Source organism: Sander vitreus, chromosome 8, assembly GCF_031162955.1.
Source record: "Sander vitreus isolate 19-12246 chromosome 8, sanVit1, whole genome shotgun sequence".
NCBI lineage: Eukaryota > Metazoa > Chordata > Actinopteri > Perciformes > Percidae > Sander > Sander vitreus.
This window is the reverse complement of record NC_135862.1, coordinates 18,470,739-18,479,719: the sequence shown is the minus strand read 5'-3', so window position 1 is coordinate 18,479,719 and position 8,981 is coordinate 18,470,739.

Here is an 8,981-nt window from a genome sequence, read left to right as displayed (position 1 = left end):
TTTAACCTTCAAAGCAATCATAAATGTTGGACTTGCAAAATGGGTGATGACTTATTCATTCTGTTCCATGGAGGATCAATGGGGGGCGTTGCCACAGAGATGCTTTTGTCTCTCTTACATCTCTCTCATCCCCAGCCGCACTCTCTCTCTCTCTCTCTCTCTCTCTCTCTCTCTCTCTCTCTCTCTCTCTCTCTCTCTCTCACACACACACACACACACACACACACACACACACACACACACACACACACACACACACACACACGTTCTCAGAATTCTGGATTATGTTAAGAGTAAAATTGTGTAAAGGCATGCCCCCAAAAGCTTTTGAAGTTGGTGCTCTCAGGGCAAAAATCTCATTCTCTGGCTTGCCCCCATCATGCTGACTCCTGCTCTCCTCTCTCTTTCAATCTACTCTGATCCAGCCTCTCCCTCCCTTCCCCCAATTTCATTTTTCCTCCCTCTCTCTAAATTCCAATCAATCCAAGCCTCTGCAGATACAGTGGTTTATTTTTTCGTCTCACTACTTCTGTCACCACAAGCATGGTTCTGGGGCCTGTTTTTCCACCTTTGACCTTTCTTTATCAATGCAGCTAGTCTCTTTAACTCAGATGGAAATCTTTATAGATTGGGTCAAAAGACAGTACATTGACGTCTCTTGAAGCAGATAAAAAAAGGGAAAACTTCCACGGCTGAGCGAACAGACAAACAAACAGCTAAACGAATGTTTGCACAAACAAATGGCCGCCCGGCTGGATTAATGAATGGACATGTAGAGAGAGTGGAGGGGGGGATCGTTGTAGGAATTCATCCATTCGTTTTCTATCCGAGCCCCAGGCCTTGGTATGTAATTGCTTCATGCATAGTTACAGATACACTGCATAATCAACCAAATACACTAGATTTTTTTGTGTTTATGTTGAAGGCTGCACTTGCATTTACAGGCATTTACATTTGTGGCATTTATATTCAATAGAAGCAGTCTTATAATAGAAAGGCTCATTCATATCTAAGCGCTCATCTCTCCGCTTTAGAATAGACAAATACACACGAGACCAGTGAAAGGTATGTTGTCCTGTGGTTGAATCAGGAACATGTTGTGTTTTATTCATATAGAACAAAGATGAAATATTCATAGCATATTGTTGCTATGCTTTCTTCTGTGTCTCTTACCTCTCATGTACACAAATCCTGATTGAAAATCAGATGGACTATGACCACAAATTGGTTCACTTTGCATAGGAGCGTAAAAACAATGCAAATGGACGAAAGGAGGTCCCACTGGGCGTCAGCAGATTGTGTTCATGCAGCATGCAAATGCATGAAGCATGAAGCCAGTCCAACCTATCTCAACCCAGTACAGGCAAGCTGAACAGGCTGCACTCTATAGAGGGATGGATTTCTGTTGATAGAAGCCTCGGACGAGAGATGCATGCCAAAGACCACCCCAACATAGCATTATCACCCTTGTGCCAAAAAGCACACATACACAATATCACACACATTTTTTCCCATAGACATAAACACACACATCAAGTTGACCAGCCATTCATATACTTACAGGCAACCCCACACACATGAAAAGAAAACAGCATGGTGTGAAATAGTTTGAGGTGAATGAACAGCAACAGCTCGATGCAGGAGACATGACAGGAAGGAAAGCCTTCCTTTGTATGAGAAAGGTGTGCTCACACTTCTTTTGTGGAGCAGCAGGGACGTGTCAGGGGCAAAGTCCCCATGTCTCCATCTCTAATTGGAGCGAATCCCTCTGCCCTGTCCCTACCACACTATGGTGGAAGCAGGATGCTGTGCTAATGGATACCCCCCCCGTGGAGTGCTTGTCCTTGATGTGCTGGGTTGCCGGTGGCCCACGCTGAGGGTAGACTGCAGATTAGAGGCAAATCAGAAGATTTGTTTGTCCTCTCCAAGCGGGGCGGGACATTCAAGGAGAGAGACCAGCCATGGCTGTGATGGAGTGGGTGGACCGGTGCGACAGATGTGTGTTAGTGTGACTGATGTGTTCTGGGTGAACAGGCTGCGCTGGGTCATGACACCTGGAGAACGAACATAAGCCTGTCCAAGAAATGCATGGGCATACTGATACTGTGTGTGTGTGTTTTGATCAGTGTCTAAAAAGGCAAACAGCTGAGCCAAAGGTAGCTTTTTGTGATAACACCTCTGGTGAAGATTTAGGAGAAGATAACAATGTTGTAATTACCTGTGCGAAATTGGAACTGTGGAAGCTCAATGAGCTATAAACAAGGTTACTCTGGTCCCCTTGGGGTAATTGTTTCAGAAGCCTGCAACAGTCTGGTCCAGTGATGGTGAAATTGGAAGGGGTGGTATCCTGTAATTTCTCAGATCACTGAAGCATGTCCTGTGTGTGGGTTGAAACTCAGGCTGATTTGAAATGGAGGCATAACTTTTTGTTCCCTCTTACTGTAAGAGTCAAAGTCATTGGTCTCAATCAGCTTTTAACCTAGCGATGATAGGGCCCTGTGGGTCACTGGGCACCACATGCACAGCTTTTTACATTTCTGTGAATATGCCAATTCCTATTACAGAGTATTTCTCCGGTCATGGCAGCAGTGTTTCTATGAAAATCATGTTGTATTAGAATATGGGTACAGGTGGTTAAATCTATGTCCCATCGGATAGAAATAGCTCAGTTGAACAGAAATGCATCCTATTTGATGCTGCTTGCAGATGGGCCGTCTGGTAATATTAGCATAATGGCATTCAGGGCAAACTCACAGAAATTCACTAATTCATCACAGCATCAGACCAAGCTAAATAATGCTGTGGCCCTTGAGCTTTGAAAGGGCAACATGTTTCCAAATATAGGAGCAGATTGACTGTTTACAGCCTAAACAAATGCTGGCCTTAATTGTTGAATCTTCATACAAGCAGGCAGCATTGCATGGTGAGATGTCTTGTCCGTCATTGTGGCTTGACCATAGGGAAACTTTGAACGGACAGGTTATCCCTCACCCCACATCACACCATGTAAAGGTGACATTTACAGGCCTTGATTCTGTGATCTCCCTCTGATTAACATTGCTTCTCTGCATTTTGTCCTTTCTACCTGCCTGACTAGCAGGTCTCACTTTAAAGGAGAATTCTTGTTGATTTCAACACGTAGCTCTGTTGTTTGTAAATTTTGAGTGCTGTCAGTAGCGAGAAAAACGAAAACAATCAGTGCTGCCTACACCGTGTTATCCTCCTGCTAGTGTTAGCACCCAGGAGGCTGAAACAGGGCAAGTTTTAAACATGCTTTTAGCCTCTTAACATGTTCGAAATGTCATTACAAGTGCCTACCCATGTGAAGTGATTCCTTCCGAGTGAACACAGTGAATCTGACTGCAGTAGATGTGAAAGAAATGCATACAATTTGTGCTAATTCAGTTCTGTTTAGTTCCGGTGTTGAGATGGCAAGACAAGTGTTTTGGGATCGTCTACAAAGTATAACACCGAAAAAATATTTATTAATTTAATGATTAAATAAGGTAGTGTCTCCAAACTTACCTCAATTATAACTTGTCTCCTGCTAGTTGTACTACAGCACTTACTCACTAAAATAAGCATATGAATATTTTTGAAAATATTTTTGTATCGCTTTTCGGTGTTGTAGTTTGTAGCACTTGTCTTGCCATCTCAACACCGGAACTAAACATAACTGAATTAGCACAAATGTTATGCATTTCTTTCACATCTACTGCAGTCAGATTCACTGTGTTCACTGTGAAGGAATCACTTCACATGGGTAGGCACTTTTAATGACATTTCGAACATGTTAAGAGGCTAAAAGCACGTTTAAAACTTGCCCGGTTTCAGCCTCCTGGGTGCTAACACTAGCAGGAGGATAACACGGTGTAGGCAGCACTGATTGTTTTCGCTTTTCTCACTACTACCACCACTCCAAATTTACAAACAACAGAGCTACGTGTTGAAATCGACAGCTAGTTTTGTCAAAGTTTGATTATAATACAGTCACTCCCTTTTGAATGTACCAACTAAACACTGGGCTGTCTGTAAGATTGAAAGATGAGAGGAATCACAATAAATATGCCGCAGCAAATTGATGCTGGGAATGTCATTTTTGACTGCTGTATGAGAAAATATAATACAATGCATCATTGCCGTGTGTGAATGTCACAAGGTGTACATAGATTAAACCACCCACACAGATGGACACCCACACACACACACACGCACGCGCACACGTACGCACGCACACACACACACACACACACACACACACACACACACACACACACACACACACACACACACACACACACACACACACACACACACACACACACACACACACACACACACACACACACACACACACTTATTTCAAAATGCATTTGTTGCAGGCACTCTGTCTTCTAGATGTGCTCTCACCTAGTGATTAATAATGTGTTGCTTACATTATTTAGAATCTTTAAACTAGATGCCTCTTTATTAACATGCATTTTACATTATCATATAGGTTCAGGCCACATTAGTGTCATGTATAAGCCCATCTCGGGCCCCATGAATTTAACCAAGCATGTTATCTTTAGTGTGTGTGAGTTTGCTGCAGGCTTTAAGGTCATAATGTCCAAGAATAACATTTTATGTACATCAGACAACCTACATCCCATTAGATACATACAGTAGACTTGTCATTACTCAAGAGTGGAAAGATAAGGATGTAAAGTTTGACTTTTTGGAAAAATTGGAAGACAAATGCGGTTACAGAAATGCTCATGACGGATCACAGAAAAATAAATAAATCCATGACCATTTAATGAAAGTAAGTTCTGTTCCATATAAAGGATCCTATAGTTAGCATCAAATATCACAGGGCGACATTTAGATAGAAGATATGAGACGATACTGTGCCTATAAGAATTATTAGTTTCAGGGGCCCAGTATATGTCAGTGTTGTGATTAAAGATTGTTCCGATTTAGCCCCAAGTCGCAAAAAACAGCAATCAATTTTGCTTTATGTATCAGTATTAATTTAATGTCAGAATAGAGAGATCAGTCATATTTTGTCTAACAGATGCCAACTACTCCTGTTTATCCTGTCACAGTAGCCAACTTTATAAGAGATAATAACATGGATCAAGGTGGTAATGTGATGTGGATCAATCTTGAATTTATTTTACAACATCAGAAGCCTCATTGTCCCTATAACCAACATTAAAAGAGAAGGGGACAGGGAGAGCTTACAATTATGCTATTATTCTCAGTGTGTCCTTTTAGGCTAAATACTTCAAATCCAGCATAAAAGACATTAATTAATCTGGTTCATTTGAATGGGACAATAAACCCTGTGTAATTAGCATTTTATATACAGTATGAGTGAGTGGCAGCTTGTCTCCTGGCCTCTAGGTGTGTGTTAGAGAGAAAAAGAAAGAGAGGGGGGGGGGGGGAGACACATACATATGTGCTTGTGTGCTGATGTGTATGCCCATGTGTACATGTGTTGTCTGTTTATGTGTTTATGGATTTGTAACTCCAATGGGGGGTGCAATTGTGTCTGTTGTGATCCAGTCCCAGCTGTGTCTCATTAACTGCTGGCATTTTAATCCTCTTAGTCAAATCCCATAATTTTGTCCATCAACAAAAACATAAGCAACAGGGCAACGATTAAGCTACCGAGCTTCAGCCATTCAAAATGGAGAAAGTCTAGATGGGATCAACCCCAGTGCAGTTACATCCACCCTGGTGTTATGTAAAACAATGGGGAGGATTTTCCTTTAAATCTTCATCGACTATTTGGTGCAAATCTACTGTTAATCTGGTTTGGACTCTGCAGAATTCTGGGAGCTGAAAGGATTTGTTGCTTGTAGCTTCACTCTGCTCATCTGCAGATTCTCTGGGGAGGATGAGCAGTTTGGTTACGTACCACTCTGGATTCCTGCAGTCAAATTCTTGTTTACCCATGTGAATTTATTTGAAAATGTATGACTGATTCAGTCTCTGCCTCCCGTTGCCCGACAGTCCTCTCCCCTCTGTGATGAAAGCTATTTCCTTCTCTTTCCCCACACTGGCAGCTGGTGTGTGCTCTTCACCAGCAACACTTCAGCTCAGACAGCTCTATGTATAGATCGCCATCATAGAAAAACCCTATTTCAGTGGTTCTTGCTGCTATGAATATATGTGCAACATTCTGCAGTGCTTTATTTTCAATGCAATTACCTCTTTCTCTCCAAATGAGTCCAATAATGCTGCAATGCGCAAGCTCTTCAGGGTACATAAAATCCAACTTCTTTCGTGATGAGAAACTCGACATGATTGTCCAAATGTCAAGCTGTCCCCCGAGAGGTATTGTAATGTACACAGAGCTTGTGGTTGGTTTTAATTGTGACATTTATGAGATGTGGGAGAGCAACATTTGTGCTCCCTTTCTCTTGTGCCGAATCTACCTAGAGGATTCTTTTTTCAATGAGAGTGAATCGTCCATTAATCGTGGGTACAATTGGTAAATCGATCTGTCAGGTAGTTTTTTCCCAAGCTGCAAATTAGTTTCCCTGGAAGCTGTTAGACTAACTATGAGAATGTTGCAGTGTCTTTACCCAGTGTATGTTAATACCACAGTGTTGCCATAGCTTCCCATGACGCCCATAAAGTTCAAATCAACACATTGCAATTACCATCTATTCTTCGGTGTACGGCTGCCCGTAGTGACTGCCTCCACCAGGAGAGTTAGGACAAGCTTCACTGCTTTATTCTCCTGTATGTCATCCTGGTCTGAAAAACAAGATTAAATTGGTTCTGCTCAACTATTTGCTGTCAGCTAAAAGTAGATGGTTCAGCCTCAGAGAAAAAGGTATCCTGCGAATCTGCGACCAAACACTCACTCAAACAGACAATAGAGGTGTGCATGCACATATGCATGTGGATGCAGATGCACATGCACAACCTCGCACACAAACACACCAAAGAATTCAAAGGCAGATTCAGAAAGCACTCACGGAGAGATGCTTGCACACACCCATATACAAACATGAAAACACAGTTAGTAAACCGTAAAACACATACAGACCGCACAGTGAAATCTTAGTGGCGTGTCAGAAGTCTGTCATTTCTTGTTTGGAAGATGTGAAGGTGTGGGCCGTATTTGTGACCTTTGTTGTGACTGTGAGGCGTGCTTCTCCCTCTTTGGAAAAGATGATTAATTTCTGCTATTTACATTACTGCCCTGAAGGCTCCTCAATAGGCTTCACACATTTGTCATTTCCACTGCACTGTTTTTCAAATGGAAATGAAATAGAATGTACAGCCTCCTGGGTCTGCCTCACCAAGACTCTTTTAAGTAGAGAAGGAGTAGGAAAAAACTGAATTTGCTCATAATAAAACAGCCGTGTCAACATGGCGCTGCAGCAGTCACACAGTGTAAAGTCTTTTGGCTCTAGTAAACAACAAAATAATCTTGAGGGCTATTACGTGCTATGCTCTCACCATTCCCACACTGCTCTTGCTTAATTAGAGCTCTGATTGGATGGGCACAGTCCATAAAACAGCCATAACACTGGTTCAATCCAGCTGCGGATCTGCACTGCTTTTTTAACGTTGGTTTATAGCCTGCAGGAACCATGACACTCACAGTTGTCTGTGTGTGTATCCCCACACCCATCCAGCAAGCACACAAATGTCTTAGTGAAACACCTAGTGAATTAATGTTCACCCTGTTCTCACTTCCTCCTCTCCCTCTCAGAAACAGGGAGTTAAAGGGAAAGTGAGAAATACTTGAAGGTGTCCTGAGAGTGCTTTATGGAATCCTCTGAGTGTCACTGCGCTCTCCTAAATGAGAACCTTTTTGTACACTAAGTACAGACACTTCCTAAGACTTGAATATCCCTGTCCCTCCATCCGTCTTTCCGTTGCTCCATCTTGGAATAACACACAATCAACTGCATGAGCTTTGCTTCATCATGACCATCATTGGCTTTCACCAAAACAATTAGAATTTTTATGCATAAGCACAAAGTCATTGTTGTCATTATCAGGTCCAATGAGTTTCACTAAATGGTCTGATTGGGAAACAGCAGCCACTGGTGAGTCACAAATGAGTTATGGTCATTTATGCTAATCGAAGCTACACACTACACCCACCTCATTCTATGTTAAACAAACACTTTATTTTCCCAATGAGAAGGGCTGGCATTTGTTCCCCGGGGTTGTACTACTACAGCTGGCCTACAGCTGTGATCATAACTTAATGTCTCCATAATGGGCTTGGCCCTCTAAGCAAGCTGACCTGTTAGGCCTGGGACTGCTTGACGGCGGTAATTACACATGTGAGCCATTTAAATGAGCATGATTAGCCAGTAACAAGCTGAAAGAGTGAAAGGAGGTGATTAGACAACTGCGCACTGATTCACCCGCCAGTGAGAAAAACCAAACCGCTGCAGGTGTATATTTGTGTTGCTTTATGCAATAATAGTTGTTCTAATGATGTTTATACTCGTGGTGGTAAGCCCAACCATGATGAGAATCTTAAATTGTTATAAAATGTGGTTTTACTACTATCATTTAGACAGAAGGCACAATAAAATGGAAGTGCTTTAATGTAGCCGTGTGTGCTCAGGCAGATCAGAAAGTCAAAATATATTTAATATCAGCAGTTCAGTTTTGGTTGTTCACCTTGTGTTTATTTCAGTCTCCTGTTTAATTTATCCACCAGCTTGTGCTGTCAGTGTAGCCCCTGACTTAAGCTCAAAGCCCCAGCATTGCCCTCTGGCATTGTTTTCCCTTTGCAGATAAAGGAACCCCTGGCTTAGCATATCAAAATATTGCACTTTAATGTGGCAGGTTTATATATAGAAGGACACATTTATAATTATTTTAGCATCAAAAGATATGCTGGATTGTGTCATTCTAAAGTTTGTATGTGCTACTTGCCATCATAATATCTGACAAGCAGCTCCAGGCCCTTCATTGTGTACTGTGTGAACAAGAGTCCAATTCTGACAGTGTGT